We start from the raw sequence: 16,753 nt of genomic DNA, 5'->3' as shown, positions 1-16,753 counted from the left end.
CATAAGAAAGATTTTCATTCCTGGGATCATCTTAGTAGCCCTTCTCTGTACCTGTTCCAGTTGAATTCATCCTTCTAACATGGGAGACCAGAACTGCACACAGTATTGCAGATGAGGTCTCACCAAGTGCCTTGTACACCTCCTTATCTTTGCTGGAAATACCTCACCTGATGCATCCTAAAACTGCATTAGCTTTTTAAACAGCCATATCTCATTGTGGGCTCATGTCACCTGTGATCAAACCAATTTCTCCAAAGTCCTTCTTTTCCTCTGTTACTTCACAACTGATGCCTCCCCACCTTAGACAATAGTTTTGTTATTAATCCCAAAATGCATGACTCACCACTTTTCACTATTAAATTTCATTACTATTACTATTACCCAGTTTACAAAGGTCATCCAGATCTTCCTAATCAGAGGGGTAGCCGTGTTAGTCTGGATCTGTAAAAGCAGCAAAGAATCCTGTGGCACCTTATAGACTAACAGAGGTTTTGGAGAGTGAGCTTTCGTGGGTGAATACCCACTTCAATCAGATGCATTAACCCATGAAAGCTCATGCCCACAACGTCTGTAGTCTATAAGGTGCCACAGATTCTTTACTGCTTTACAGATATTCTGTTTGTCAAAGTTAGACTCAGGACTCACAGTTTGTCAGACCACTCTGTTTTATTAGCACAGCGCTCTGCTAATACACCCAGATAATGTGAGCACCATACAAGACACAAACTATCTTATTTATACAGATAAAAGGGGGGGGAGCACTTAGCAAGATAACAAAGGAAGCAGAATCTGATAAGTTTACCTGAGCTAGCCATGCATATCTTATTCCCTTACTATCTATTACCGATCTTCTGTTAATGTTTCGCCATTAGCACCCTTGTTTATGCCTAATGTTTCTGTTCCTGGCACCTGTATTTCAACATTTCTTATTTCTGCTTAAAGGTACATACAACATTTCTTTAATCCATTCTTATTTTTACAATATAATTCATTCTACTTTCACACTGTATGATATCCTAGTCCTTCTCTGTGTTAACAATACCTCCCAGCTTTGTGTCATCCGCAAGCTTTATTAGCGCATTCCCATTTTTTGTGCCAAGGTCAGTAATAAAAAGATTAAATAAGATTAGTCCCAAAACCGATCCCTGATTAACCTCCATCGAAACTGACAGTTCACCTCTTAGTACGAGCAGTTGTAGTCTCCCCTTTAACCAGTTCCTTATCCACTTGTATGAGATGAATTGAAAAATACTATTTTTTTTGTTTTTTACAGTGCAAATATTTATAATAAAAATAAATATAAAGTGAGCACTGCACACTGTTTTCTGTGTTGTAATTGAAATCAATATATCTGAAAATGTAGAAAACATCCAAAGATATTTAAATAAATGGTATTCTATTATTTTTTAACATATGATTTAATTGCACGATTAATCATGATTAATTTTTTTAATTGCATAATTAGTTGTGATTTTTTTAATCTCTTGACAGTCCTAATACATATATATGTGTATGTCTTTGTTGTGTGAATAACAGCTTGGTGGCTGGTCATGAGTTTAAAGAGAGATTGTGGCCATACGAGGGAAAAATTACCTGAGGGACACCCTGAAGGCACAGGGAGAAATGACTTGCAAGTCATGTGTAATATTGCTACAAACTACTCTACAGTCTAAAACAACAAACTTTGCTTTGGTTAAAGCGACAAATCTTGCATCAGTATGGAACTGAGATACCTTAAACTACAGAGAAGTCTGGTCTTGAATTACAGTGGGTAGTGTAGATAAAACTGAACGTGGAATAAAATAGGGAACATACTTTATTTTTTTGAAAAGACTGAGATAAAGAAAGCGCAAATCGCCATTTAAAGTCGAGACACAGGTTATCTTTCTGGCTGCCACTTAAGAATGTGATTTCAGTGGAGTGAACACTTCTCTGCAATACTTTTCCATGAAGACAGTGATTTGCTAGCAGTACAGATGGGTGAGAGCTAGTATGCAATGATCAGACAGTATGTCTCAGAGGGTGGGTAGATAATGTACATCACCAATCCATGTGTGACATTAAGTGGAGAGTAAGGATCATATGTAAATGATTTTGGTAGAAGTTAAATAATTCTGGTAGCACAAACAATTGGTGGTGTAGCAGCTGTAGGGATGTGAAACATTTCCTATAAAAATACTAAATGATTGACTAGGAGCTTAGAATGGCCATAAACAATGTGGGGCAGAATAAACAGTGTGTATTCAATGGAACTATGAGAATTTACACCAACTGAGGATCGGCTCCTAGACCTCTTTCCTTTATTTCCCTGCTGTGGGTAAGGCAGGAGAGCAAAATAAAAGCGCAAACATGCTGTCAATGAGCCCAAGGAGATCTAGCCGCACACTTACAGTTCCAAGTGTGATAACTAAGGGCTGCCTCTGTGCAATAAGTGCACAGAGAAAGAGAAGGGAATTGCATGCATAATGAATAAGCATGATATGAAAAAATAGCATCCTAGCACACAGCAAGCGGTAAGTGATATGCATTCCCAGGCCTGGGAAGCAGAGCAACTTGAGGTAATTTGTGAGAGGGGAGAAAAAAGTGACAAATGATTCACGCTGGAAAAGACAACACAAGACAGGGCCTGTTTTAGGTGGAGTGGGTTTTTTTGTTTTTTGTTTTTTTAAAAAAAACTCAATTTCATTTTGCAAGTGCACTTTTGTGTTTACAAATCAGGATTACTTAGATATATACCAAGTAGAGTTTGTACCCCCTTGTATGACATAATAATGAGGATGCATCATTGCTGGTTGAACTGGGACTTGGATGCATTTAACAGCAGACTCCCACTCTGAAAACATACTTAGTGTATCAGAAATTCTTGTGTTATACCAAAAACCATGCTGGAATATTTACATAATAAGCAGCTCAACAAATTAATAATAAACTTTGATTTGTCCATTTAAAACCACTGAACAATTTTCTAAATATGGAGCCATAACTTCAGGATCACCATGTTCAAATGCAATCAGTCTGAGAGTCATCAAGCAAAAATATTCAAGACTATGGGACTGATTTTCAGAGATGCTGAGTGCCCATTGATCTCAATTAATTTCTTTGGAGTTTTGGGCACACAACATTTCTGAAAATTAGGCACAAGCACAGTGCGCAGCAGTACCAACAGTGCCACTGTGGTTAATTGTGTACCGCTGGAAGTAAAGTCTTCCAAGTTTTCTGTCCATTGCCAGCAATCCAAATATCAAAACCAATAAGATCAAGGAGTTCAGGTTTGATTAACTTTCCCATTGTAAGTGCTGACTTGGGAGAGTTAATAATATTTGAGCCATTTCAAATTAAGGCAGGCTGGAGTTTAGCATTCATGTTATTAGCCAGGATGTAATCTTTGCATGAATAAAGGTTCAATCTGTTAAACAATTTCTTAGTTAATCCTAAAATTATTCTAGGAAAGGGAACATAAAAGGAAAAAAATCTTCATTTCATGACAGCATTCAGATAAGTAGACTATGGGCTGTTGCATTTATGGATAAGCTGTCTAAATTAAATATATTTTTGTTAACAAGGTGGATTGCAGCCCTCCCTGTAACAGGAATTTTGACTATCAAACTGAGAGAGAAAGGTGCTGAAATGATACATCCTTAACTCTGCCTTACAGCCAAGGGGCAGTAGGACAACCAGCCAAATGAATACCAAATCCCTTTCAAAAGTAGCAGTGCATCTTCATTTTGCTCTGTCTCAATGCTGCATCTGAGATAGTTTTAAGATTCTTAAATGTTATCATGTTTATAAAAAGCCAATTTCATGTTTTTGTTTTTTCTTGAGAAAATAGGAGACTGTAGCATCTATGGATAGATTCCCACATGTTTTACCTTTGCTAGCTGTGAGAGTCACCAATCTCCCTCTACTACTCCTGAAAGCCTTATAACTATTAGGAAATATTAGAGATTATTTCACAGACAACCCACTACACTTCATTCTTCAAGGGCATTGGATGAAATGAAGCAGCCCAAGTAGTCAACTTTAGCAAAATAAAAAAAGGCCCTTAATATGGAAAGCAAAGGTGAGGTCATTCACAGCTTACAGTGCCCCTCACCTGCTTGGTTTCACTAGCTGAATTGCCTGATTAAGCATCACATAGAAGATTAAAACATAACTCTAGAGCAGTAAAGTTATTGGGTCAGATTTTCACTGGTATAAATTGGTGCAGTCAAATTGAAATGAATGCAGTTGTGCTAACTTACTTCAGCAGAGAATATGGTCCATTTATCAACTGTTCCTATTTGCAGCATAGAGAGCTGGCGTGGGTGAGAGTGAATAGATATCACATTGCTCTATTCTAGGTTTAGAGAGACCAGATTTTCCAGGTGAAAAAACAGGCAACTTGTTCTGGGCTGGCTCATTAACTACTTCTATATGACAGTGATATGCCTGAGTTGCCTGTAGGCGCTCACTCACAGCAGTGCCCAGTGTCTCAGACTCCAAACAGCTCTGTCTATGTGCAGCAGAGGGCTGATTTGGGGGTAAGAAAGAGTCTCACTGGAAAGCTTCACAGATGTCAGAGTAGCAATTTTATGGTGTGGCAGAACTGGGATCGATTCGTTGGGTGCATGCTCGGCCAACCTGCTGGCAATTTCACCAGCCCTGGTAACTGGTGATTTTTCGTTGATAGTCTGCTGAGTGTACACATAAATAACCAATTGGACAAATCACTGTTTAAAATTTACAAGAAGCAGGGTCTAAATACTCGGATGTTCCTAGTGATATATATTCATTTTGTCCATCTGGACTCAGTGGAGATAATGGAAGTTAGAAGACATGCTTTCCCATCAGGAGTGAGAGTGACAGTAGAGCTTGGGGGCTTTGGTTGACTGCCCATCCCTCTCAAGAGCAGGAGGATGTGAAGGTCCCCTTGACTTTAATCGCTGCAGGGCTGGAAGATAAGGCTGTGCCTCTTTGCTGAGTGCTCTCTGGAGTCAGTGATTCCACCTGACTCACCCAGACCCCCCTTAGTGAAGTAGATCATGAAAGAAAGTTCAGCATGAGTGTCAGAACAACCTGAGTGGAAGCCAACAGCATATGCAGCAAGTAGAAAGGACCTAAGAGTAAGGAGTAGTGAGAAGAGAACGTAGAAGGCAGGGATAAAGCCACATTCGGTGCTCCATGTCTCAGGCGGTGCAGCCTAGGGAAAGGGGGAACAATAGGAGCTTTGCTCCATTTTTGCACTTCCTAGTTTTTGGGCTATTCCAGGGCTTCACAGAATTGACAGAGTTTTTGTGTGCCCACTCTCAGATGCCCCCCCCATTTCTCACACAGAAGGGCCGTAGTAGTGTAGGGATGCCAACATCCTTCCTATGTTTCTGCTGCACTGTTGAAGCCCCTTTATGCTACAGGAGCAACCTAAACATCTGTTGCAGGAACCAGAATTTGGCATAGTATATGTCTAAATACAGTGCACTGATCACTGCGATATCTGAATGCCATATTGAAGGGGTGGGGTAAAGTGAGAGACTGGAGACCTTGGATGTGGGGAAGGGAGGATGAAGATAAGATCGGTGGCTCTGTGGCTTTTTGGATGCATTTTCTGTGTTGTAATATAACACAATGTGCTATTTTTGGCTTAGTGGATAGAATCTCAGAGAAAATCATAGTTCCTAAATGTCTTTAAGTATTCTAAAATGCAGGGATTTACATCTGTATGTTGAAATGTTCTGAAGGTGACCCAGAGACTGACCCATTTTTTGTTTTTAATCCTGGTCCCTCTCCTTTACCCTCTTTCCCAAAATAAATTTGCATGGTTGCACCTGTGCCTTTCATCCATGAAACATTCTATAATTCCCTTTTTATCACCTCTAATCAAATTGTACTGCAAAATACAAATTGTATGTTGTTCTACATTTTCATGGTCTCATATATTGCATTTTGAAACTATATTCAAGCTCTTCCAGCTGAAACCATATGCCTGACACCACAGTAGCAGCCTGAAAAGTGGGTCTTCACTCTGGGGTGTTGAGGATTTTTGCATTATTTCTCCTTTGTTGCTATGACACACACTGATCATTCTTTATGTTGGTTCTCAGCTAGTAACCTGGCACAATTTCCTATCATAAATTCCTTGATGCAAAAAGCTACAGATTGGTCTAGGGCCTTTGCTAAATGCCAGGCAAATAGTATCAACTATTGTAATGGTGTAAGAAAGAAGTTGCAAACAACCAGATTTGTCTGTGAGGAGAATAAATGGGAGCAATGACAGTAGTTGTCTAGTCTAAGCACAATTGTTGATCAATCCCTTATCTCAATACAGACTTAGTACCAGCCAAGTGCAATTGGAATGGTGATTTAGAGAAACTCCCACCTTCTGTTTAAAAGAGGCTGTGCATCAGTAAATATGCCAGCCTGGATCTCCATGAAACTGATTGAATAGAAATGTTCCATGTAGTTCAACAGACCCTGAATTTATATGGTCAGTATTCTTTAGTCCCTATATAGAGACTTAGCGTGGCCAAGTTCAATGTACAACAATCTTCACTTATTATTATTTTGTTGTTTTAGGTTGGTGACACAGAAAATGGTATTTTTTTTTGTCCTTTGATAACATTTTCATCCCCAAAATGCTATTTTTCAATAAGACAAATAATTATTTATCTGCTGCTTATAAAAATATTTCACTTATTTTCACACATATCCTGTGCCATTATAAACCAACAAATTCAGTTTGTTCAGGGCTGTCCAGTGCAGTTTTCTGACATTCAATTTATTCCAGAGACATGGCATTCAGTTTTACAGAACAATGGTTTATGCAGTTCTCTCTCTATCTGTCCACCCTATTACTTTTTCATAACATTAGGTTCTGTATAGTGTGCCAGGCTTAGTAACAGATAATGCATTATTTTTCAAATAGTTACAAAACCTGAGAAAAGAGAACAAATGAAGTACTTGCTAAAATAAAACAATAATAAAAAAAACCCTTACTATTTAAAAAGCAAGGACCTATGTGTTCGCTGAGGTATGTGGCATCCATCTCTGAATGAAGTCCTGAAAGCACTAAGCAGCAAAATTAAAATGGTACATGAATTACTGGGATCAAGTCTGTGCAAAGGAAAGCCCTTTGCTGGGCATGAATTGTAAACCAATTTGGTTTTGTATCTGTTTTTCTCCCCCTTCCTTTTGAATCCCATTTTATAAACCAGCTTTAGTTGGGTTTATTTCCACATTCTTATCTAAAATGTGGTACTTCATCCATGCAATGAAGTTGTGAATTTCAATGAAATGAGGCTGCTAAATGCTAATGAATAAGTGTTTGTATCACTTCATGAATGTCAAGCTTAATAAGAGTTTCATCAGAGTCAAACAAAGTGATCCCGTCTAGGGCCATTGGTCCTGTAACTTGATGAATTACACACAACCACAACATCAAAGTAGATTCTGAGCTTGGGAGAGGGAGGAGGTTGGAAAGGAAATAACATAAATGAAAAGTACATATGCTAATAAATAATCCCTAGTTTTACCCTATGCCATTCCTGAGAGACTTTTTTCTTATATTTATGTAGTCCTGGGAGGCTGCATGGATGAAGACAAATGCCTGGATTTGACCTTAATGGCAGAATTGAATTCTATTCTGTTTTTTGCACTCATCATTTCTTGGGGGGTGCTAATTAATTTTAAATAAATTGGAGAGGAAGTATGCATTTGTGGCTTATGGTACCAGACTGAAACCCAGATATAGTTCAGTTTCCAGACTGATTTCAGTGGGAGTTAGGAACCTTTCAGGATCTGCACCTCTATGCCTCAATTTCCCACCTGTAAAATGGGTATTATAGTACTACTCTCCCCCCCACCACATCTTCGATATGTCTTGTCTATTCATATAATAAATCCTCTGGGACAGCAAGTAATATTCTTGTATGGTGTGTAGAACAGCAGGACCTGACCTAGGTTGGAGCCCCTGGGCACTTTCATAACACTAATAACTATTAATGTTGTAACCCACAGAGCTATCTGTAGCATTTTACTTATCAGGAATAAAAGGAACCTACAGACCTGTATCCCATTAGGCATTAACTTAAGCAGTTAGACTTTGACACTTATGAACTTCAGCATGGATAAGTCAACCTATGCTTTGAGGAACTGGGAACATTGTGCTTAGGCAGGGAGTCTGTACAAAGTGATACTGGGCAACCACAGGAACATTGAAATAATACTAGGCTTGGATATTGTAGGATAGAAATGTTGGCACATGCTTAACCACAAACTTGCCTTGGCAATGAGTTGACATGTATGATAGTAAGATAAAATCATTAACATACTAACCTATAAGACAAGGACACCCCAACAATATTAGGGTGAGGAAGTTAGAGATGAACAAGGGAGGCTGAGCATATGTATGAATATTCATGACAATTTCAAAGCCCTATAATAAACCAGACTACTGTGTAAAGGGAGAACTGGACCATCAGACTAGTATGGTATGCCAGGGACAGAGCAAGACCTTTGTCTCTTACCACCAGATCCCCAAGAGAGGTTGAAAATGTGAGGAAAGGTATGAGAGATTACCTTAACTCTGCATGTTTGCTACCTTTTTATGAGTTTTAGAGTATTGTATCTTAACTAATTGTGCTAATAACAATGGCTAAAGCTTTGCTTTGCCCTCAGTGTGGGTGTCATCATTGTTCACATAGGGGTTCTGAACTTGATAACATTGATTCTGTTGTGCCTGATTCTTGGACTAGAACCCTACAGTCCTCAACTCTTTAAATTGGCACTCACTGGAAATCAATAATGAACAACCATTGAAGAATCTGACAGCAGGTGGCAACCCAGATGGGACCCAAATGGATGCATGGTGGGGACCTCCATTTTGTGGCTTAGACCCCTGAGATGGGTTGGTCTCACATTTGGTCAAACTGGAGTTAGATATCAAAGCAGCTGTGTCTCAGCCAGCACGTACTGTGCTCTGAATTAGCTTCAGGCATGATCGTTCCTCTTTTGCTGTTTTTCCTTCTTATTTCTGGTGTGGCTAGTGAGGTATTTCTTCTTTTATCTTGCTTGGCCAATTCCACAACCATAATTCACGCTGATTTATCGATTAGTCATATTTTATTGTGTGGTTTCTTTGTTGTTTGGAATTTTGCAAGAAGGGAGAGATTGTGCTGTTTAAAGTTGATACACGTATTAAGTGTGCTTTGTATGTTGAATTGTGTTGTGATATTAAAGGTACTTAAAGTTGAATTAGCAGTAGCAGTGGGGCCCGGAGACTCACACTTCAAAGCGATGGAACTGTTTTCATATTCTGTTCTTAATCACCAACAGGCTGCAGTAGTTCGGAATCTGTCTATCTGTATGAATAGACTGGCAGAGTTTATCTAAGTCCCACAGCTCCTGAGCACTGCAAGCCTGAGCCATCCATCTTGGAGAGACTGTGCAAGCTTTTCCCTAGCTGTCACTGTGACCAGTGGGTCCTGACAGAGTAAACACCCCCTTGATATCCTAGTAAGCACACGAGCTGACAAAGGAAGAGAGGGAACGAACCCCCATTCTTCAGGTTAATTCTTGGCATACATACCCTCTGTAAGGATGGATCCAGCTTAGCCTTTGGAAATATTCAGAGAGAAATAATTGTTAAGCTGTTAATTAGGTCAGGGGGTTACCATTTTGGGAGGAATGCTTCCACACTGAATGCTAAGTTTGTGCAAATTTAGAATGAAGCTAGCTAGGAAAAATTAATTGAGCTCCTTTGGAGTAGGAGTTGGAGTTGAGTGGAACAGAGCCATATGAAGCTTCTGATGATATTTTTTTTCTCACTGCTTGATGGTAGTGAAGCTTCTGCCAATGTACACTCAAAACTAACATTTTCAGCTCTTAGTCCCTTAACTTCTTGGACAGAGCTGTGGATGAACTGTGGGTCAGAGCCCGAGTTTACAACATCTAGAATTTCACTTATGAATTGTTTTCTTGAGTTTGATGGTTCAACAATTAGCCGAATATGTTTCCACTAAACACTGTTGTCAGGGAATTTGGGATTGTGGGCCGCTACTCAAATGCCTATCCAGTATCTGCCTGACATGTTTAAGAGTATGTGTATTGTTAGTGCAGTCTCAATGGGGGAGGGATAACTCCAATTGGGGAAGAATAGCTTAGTGGTTTGAGCATTGGCTTGTTAAAACTAGGGTTGTGGGTTCAGTCCTTAAGGGGGTCGCTTAGGGATCTGGGGCAAAATCAGTACTTGGTCCTGCTAGTGAAGGCAGGGGGCTGGACTCAATGACCTTTTAGTGTCCCTCCCAGCTCTATGAGAAAGGTATATTTCCCTATATTTTAATGGTCCATATGGTAAATTTGGTCTCAATCCATATTGTAGTTACTGCTCTCCCCAATATCTCTGTATATTTCCATCCCCAAATTACCTCATATCTTTCTGATTCCATGTCTCATCTTTTTGATTTCACATAATATTTACCACTGCAAAATATTTACAACCTTAGTAAAGTAAGAACGCTTGCTAAAGGATTGCTGTCTAGTTCTAAGACAACTTTATGGTTGGCAGCAGCAGCCTGTTGGATCTCCTCCAAGTGTGAGTTTTGTCTCAGGTGCTTCAATAGTTTGATGTTCATGTGTCATTGTACTTCTTAGTCTTGGGCATCCTGCTGTATTTTTTCTGATTTTGGCAGAGTCCTACCCTTGAAGCAAAGACAAGCATGTAATAAATCAGAAATGCGAGTGTCCACTTCATGGTTGCTGTCTGCTGGCTTCACCCTTGGTGTTCCCATAGTGTTGTTTACCTAGTCCCTGAAAAGCATGTTTATCCACTTGTGACCTGGGTGACTGACACAGCTTTAGCTGATTAGCATGGTAGATTTTATGTCTGGGACACTTACTTCCTGTCACCTTGATTTTGTACACTGCTAAACTTAATTTATCAATGATTTGGAAAGGTCTGATTCATTGATTTCTTAGCCCATGTTCTGATGCCTTATAGGACAACAGTATTACTTGGTCTCCAACCTCCTAAACATTCTCTCATTGTCTTTTCTCCAAGTAGTCTTTTGCCTTACGTCTGGATTTTCCCAATATAGCAATTGCTTGCAAGTGGACCTGATTTAAATATTCTGGCAGATTTTGCAGGTAGGTGTGCATTTTGATTCTGTCAAGTTGAGTGCTATATTCTGTGTTCTAGTAGCTTCATGTTTTGGCCTGTCATCTCCTCAATGAGTGTCTTGTCAGTGGACATCACGGGTGATGACCTTAATGCCATTAAAATCAAACACACGAGAGTGTGCCAGTTACGCCCATTGGCATCAACCAACTTCCTCAACATCACTTTTATGATGTGGTTGGTTCGTTCCACTATCCCAGATGACTGTGGTCTGTATGGGACATATAGTCTCTGTGGGACTCCTATCAACTCCACCAGAGAGGTCCTTTGGGGCCATCTGCCTGTCCCAAGTCAGGATAAAGGAGGACGGTTGGGCGTGGGGCTAGCAACTCCACCCCGTAAAAAATCAACCTGTTACAGAAACGCCAACAACAGGGACAGAGACTTTTACCCTCGAAAAAGAAGGGTCTTCAACTCGAAGATGCATGACGCTGGGTGGTGAAAGCCGTGAGGAAGCCACTAAGCTGATTACCCTTCTTGCAACCAGGAGGATTACCATAGGCACATGGAACGTGAGGACCATGTACGAGTCAGGAAAGACGGCGCAGGTTGCAGCAGAGATGAGGAGCAACAACCTGACCCTATTAGGCATTAGCGAAACAAGATGGACGCAAGCTGGACAGAGACGACTGTTGACAGGAGAGCTGTTGCTGTATTCAGGACATGAAGAGAGCGACGCACCCCACACACAGGGAGTAGGCTTCATGTTGTCCAAGCAGGCACAGAGAGCACTGATTGGTTGGGAACACCATGGTCCCGGCATCACAGCAAGTCCTTCGAACTAAAATGAAGAGGATTAAGCTGCCTCAGAAGGATTCTCCTGATCTGCTGGCCAGACACCATCAGTAACATCCACCTCTTTAGGAGGACTCGTCAACTCCCAGCAGAGGAAGAAATCAGAAGGAGAAGTGGGGTTGGATAAGACATACACTACGCAGAGGCCAACTAAACATCCCAGACAAGGCACTGCGGGTGGAACCCCCAAGGCAAACCGGAAAAGAGGCCCCGTCCAAGAAACACCTGGCGACGTGACCTTCAGGCTGATAGCAAAAAAATGGGCTATACCTGGAACCAGCTAGAGCGAATGGCCCAGGATAGAGGACTCTGGAGATCTGTGGTTGGTGGCCCATACCCCGATTGGGGTGACGGGCATGAGTGAGTGAGTGAGTGGGACTCCTATCAGTTTAAGGCAGTCCTTAAAGAACTGTGTGGTGAAGTGTAATCCCAGGTCTTATTCTATTCTCACAGGGATTTGCCATCGAAAGAAAACTTGTCAGACTAGGACCTTGACTGTGGTTTTTGCAGTCTTGGCCTTTGAGAATTATAGAATGTAGATATCTCAGTACCTTATGGCACTGGCAAATTTTAGACCAGTTCTATTTATTTTGTGTCTGTCATCAGAGTATCTAGGCGCCACATGATCTCTGGCGATTGGGCAAGTGGTATGCTCTAGGTTGCCATGTTGGAAACTGTGAAAACACAGCACCATCATCAAGAGACAGAATTACTGGCTTCTGAGGGTCTCTAAACATCTACTCCATGACACTGGAGCTGCACAAGGCACACTCTTTAAACTTCTCATACGTAATTTATTAATAGCTCCTCAGGCATTCACTAAGTAAATGCTGAACTTCTTCAAATGCAATGTAAAACCAGCTTTGGCAAGGACTATAAATAAAATTCACCACTGTACAGGGGGACAGCACAAGGTCTATGTACTACTTAAGTCCTCAGAATAGGTCATAGATTAGACTTAACTCTTAGCACAGGCTTCACGATGGTCTTCTGCACAGTGGTGAATTTCCCTCAAAGAAGGTTGTACAAAACATGGAATAGAGTTGCACTTACAGTTGCTCATTAAAGAGAGAACTATATTTGTATTTTGATTTAAATTGGTTCTACTGTATTTTTATAATTATTCTATCACATCCTCTCTGGAAAATCAGTTCCCAAACTGGGCTAGTCAATAACAAGTATCAAGTACTTTGCATAACAGATTGAGATGTAATTTTTAAGAGAGTACTTATCAGACCATAAGTTTATGAAAAGTCTTGGTTTAAGAAATACAGTTATAGTCCCATACATAAATTACTTTTACACTGCATTATTCATACAGAACATTCCAAGATGTTTTATAAACCAAAGAGGAATCTAGTAGCTCACCAGAAGTTTCATCCATAAATATTAGTTGGGTGAAAGGGAAAAGCTAGATAGCTTTCCAATGCAATAACCACATTAGGTATGTCAGATTAAGAGTGCCCTCTCCCCCACCCCCCCAAAATGTGGTAATTCCATTTTGAGATATGTTACTCTGGGCACTCTTAAAAGTTTGCCAGTTATACAGAGGAAAAAAATTCCTATACTTACAACAGGATATACTGTAGACTTTGAGGTGTAAGTTATTTATTTACAGACAGTTCTAAGTTTCTATCTTTGATGACTATAGCTGTCCGACACAGCTAAAACTAACATTTCCATTGAGTATTCACTGAGTCGATGAATAAAATTCATTCATGGTTTTGTCCGTCAGTGTGTCAGAAATTAAAGTTTAAAATAATTCAAGCCTCTACACTACTTGCCCTAACCACTCCCTACTGCCCTGAGTTCACCAGAATATGGAGATGCTTCAATTTGGGTTTGCTCAACAATCAATACTTTTACTTTGAATATCTTATATAAGCCCAGTAAATCACAGAATCATAGTTGTGGAAGGGATCTTGAGAGTTCATCTAGTCCAGCCCTCTGCAGTCATGGCAGGACTAAGCATTATCTAGTTTATTTCTGGTTTACATTTTTCATGCAGAAGATTTTGGACTCTATCTCTCTTTTTAGAGGAAGATAATAGGTACAGTAAAAACCAAAACAAAAAATGAATATTCATTTTCAATATACAACATGAATTTCTAAATGTCTGCATACTGAAGGATGGGTGCTATATAAAATCCTAAGAAAGAATAAAATGACTTACAGTATATAGAAAAATACTCTGTGCAGAGCCAGGAACAAAGTCATTGCACGTAAGCTATGAAAAATGTACAGTATATCATCACTATATATAATCTTCAGCATACAATTGTCCAAGACTGACTGACAAACCTAAAAAGGTTTGCCAGCTCAGTTTGCTTTGTATTAACCTCAGGTCTGCTAACATTGAACTAGAAGCCATAGATTTCTGGTTCTTCCTACAATGCAGCGGGAACAATATGTCTCATTTTACTTCTACATTTTTGCATTCAGCTGGGGACCAGGAAGGATGAATGAATGTGAAAATGAAAAATAATACGAATAAAATATTATCCACATTTTTTTGAACTTCAAAGAAGGTTCAGTATCAATTCTGAGTTGTAATATTTTGTGTCTTGTTTTAAACATGCTAGAAGAACTCAGTTGTTAGGAATATGCTTTTAGTTTTATATGATCAGGCTGACTGTAAACCTAATATTGATTACTCAAACAATGTAATTCTCTTTAGAAAAGACAAGTTCAGGAAGGTTTAGTGTGAACAAAACTGTTGTGATTCATGCAAAACATAGTAGCAGGTTCTGCTATCTCTTCCTTTGGAAAATGAGAAAAACCTTCTGAAACTTTTATGTTTTATAGCTTCATAAGTCATATTAATAAAAATAGGTTGAACTGAGTGTGATAAATGGAACATATAATCATTGTAAAGGATTAGCTATTTCAGATAAATAAAGTGAAATACGTGCTTGGTAGGGCCTGATTCTGATCTCACACTGGAGTACATTGAGAGTGACACCATTGACATGGATGGGCAAGACCTGTGTTAATATCCCTATTCTAGCACAGAAAAAATCCTTGAAATGGTAATAGTTTGGGGCATTTACTTGTCCCAGTTTCTGCTGTTCTAGCTTCTCCTCGAGTTTATTCTTGAATTAAGAAGATTGATCAGTTCTACACCTGAATTCATCCATAAAACAAAGCTTCTTTCTCAGTTTCTGTGAGATGTCTTTGAATATCTGAACTGACTTATCAGACAATTAAAACTGAAAAGTGGTTAAGATTGCAGAGCACAATGAGAAGTAGTATTTCTGACCAAAATGAAAGGTATTATCACAACAGCCATCTTCATGTGGATGGGAAAACTTTACGTATATAGAAAAAGATCTTAAGAAAAGAGTCTTTAGTTCATCTATCCCCTTTCACAAGATCACACAAGATAATAACAATCCCTGTGTACTAGGAAAAAACGAGGCTAACACCTAGGAAGCTATAAATAAATGTCAAGCATGTAGTGCTGAGAATTTGTTTGCATAATCCCTAAAACCAGGTGAGTAAAAGCAAATTAGTTTTCAGGGAAACAACAAGACAGTGCATTCAGGCTCACAAAAGACAAATCATATGACAGGCCCATGGGCAACTTGAAAGCTGCTACACAGTTTGCTGGGGAGTTGCCAAGGAACCAAATGCTAAAGCTGGAAAGGGTTTGCACAGCTTGACATATGGCCTCTGTGTTGGCCAGCTAGGACTCCAGAGTGGCCTCAGGTGGTGTCCCTTCTGCAAAAATGGAAGAGGTAAACAAAGCAAAAGAGAAATCAGGTTTTTCATCATGACCTAAAGCTATTCTTCTAAAATAACTCTGAAGGTGACCTTTTTAGGAATAATAGAAATGATCTATGATGGCAGCCCTCTAAAATTATCATCTTAGATAAATTAAGCAATCTACCTCAATATTTGGACTATTGTCTAGATAGTCATTATATTAAAATATGAAATTAAAACTAAAGAAACTGACTAATTATCTAAGTCAAAATTGGAAAAAAGCTAAAGGCAGCTAGTGTGCTAATTATATGCTAGTGCTTGTGTCAAATATTGATTGTTCAAGGTATTTCTGACAAGATCTTGAGTACAAAGAAGGTTCTGAGAATCTACCATAGTTCTATATCACAGCCTTTTTTCTTCAATTTTAGGTACTGTCCCACCATCTTCTAGTGTACTATTGTTCTTTTTTCACTTACATTGGAATGGATTATTTACTTTTGCTTTTGAAAATTATCATCACAGTTCTGGGAACAGGAATTCTTGGTTACCTTGATGTAACAGAGTTGCAGATTCTAGAATCCAGAATGCTAAACAGAGATGGGATCCACCTATAGAGGAAGAGGAAGAGCATATTTGGATACAGACTGGCTAACCTAGTGAGGATGGCTTTAAACTAGGTTCAACAGATGCAGGTGACCAAAACCCACAGGTAAGTAAAAAACATGAAGACCTGGGAGAAAGATTGGAATCTGGAGGGAGCATGAGCTGTTATAGTAGAAATAAAGGAGAGACAAGACAGAACTGTGGGGGATCAAATCAGTATCTCAGATGTCTTTATACTAATGCGAGAAGTATGGGGAATAAGCAGGAAGAACTCGAAATTCTAGTAAATAAACACAACTATGACATAGACTTGGTGGAATAATATGCATGACTGGAATATTGGTATAGAAGGATACAGTTTGCTCAGGAAGGACAGACAGGGAAAAAAGGGAAGAGGTGTTGCTTTATATATTAAAAATGTATACACTTGGACTGAGGTTGAGATAGAAATAAGAGACAGACTTGTTGAAAGTCTCTGGGTAAGGATAAAGGGGTGCAAAACAA

This window comes from Chelonoidis abingdonii, chromosome 1 (assembly GCF_003597395.2).
Source record: "Chelonoidis abingdonii isolate Lonesome George chromosome 1, CheloAbing_2.0, whole genome shotgun sequence".
In the NCBI taxonomy this organism is placed as follows: Eukaryota; Metazoa; Chordata; order Testudines; family Testudinidae; genus Chelonoidis; species Chelonoidis abingdonii.
The sequence above is the reverse complement of the archived record's forward strand: the minus strand, read 5'-3'. Positions refer to the sequence as shown.